At 29.6% G+C, this 597-nt stretch overlaps 1 long non-coding RNA gene across 1 annotated transcript in view; it reads left to right on the forward strand.

Annotated features, from left to right (window-relative positions):
• Window positions 1-597, forward strand: part of LOC117124934 — a 4,655-nt gene that overhangs the window by 3,281 nt on the left and 777 nt on the right. Inside the window, exon 2 of the long non-coding RNA XR_004448047.1 lies at window positions 64-151. This is a non-coding gene — a long non-coding RNA (uncharacterized LOC117124934). The remainder of the gene's footprint in view (window positions 1-63; window positions 152-597) is intronic.

A 597-nucleotide genomic window follows, 5' to 3' on the forward strand; every position in this document is an offset into this window, starting at 1 on the left:
GTAAGTTTGTAACTTACTTAAATATAATTATTCAGTTGTGGAATTGAATTGTTTATCTTTCAGCTCAAGACAGACAGTGTATATTTAAATTGGACCTCATTGGAAATTGGGCTGGACTCCTGCCTGATGGGCGTTCCTGATGCTCTTTATGGTAATTTTTACTTTTCTTGATCTCAATCCATTTGTTATCTGGCTTATGCATATTGAGAATTGAATAAATTCAATCAATTAATAAAAAAAAAATATTATCATGAAAAATGTTTGTATGAAGATTATAATTATAGTACTATGTTTATTGTTTGAATATACTCTATTTATGAATCTATATATTCATTTCTATCGAATAGTACACTTTTATAAATTGTATTTACCCATGACAATCCGAATGCTAACGTAATTAGCTTGCGCTATTGCGATGTACTGGTCCTAACCAATGCTATGTGTTTAATAATCCTCACATCATTCCGTGGTATTATATGATACTAAATAATAATAATGATAATTCTGATATGATAAAGAATTGTAAAGAATTTTTATGTTGTATCAGCAGCATTGTCCATTGCGATAACTGAATACGATAATGTTCAGGTGGGGGTG

The sequence above is a fragment of the Anneissia japonica genome, unplaced genomic scaffold (assembly GCF_011630105.1).
Source record: "Anneissia japonica isolate Jap-2015-1 unplaced genomic scaffold, ASM1163010v1 scaffold8236_len642391_cov169, whole genome shotgun sequence".
In the NCBI taxonomy this organism is placed as follows: domain Eukaryota; kingdom Metazoa; phylum Echinodermata; class Crinoidea; order Comatulida; family Comatulidae; genus Anneissia; species Anneissia japonica.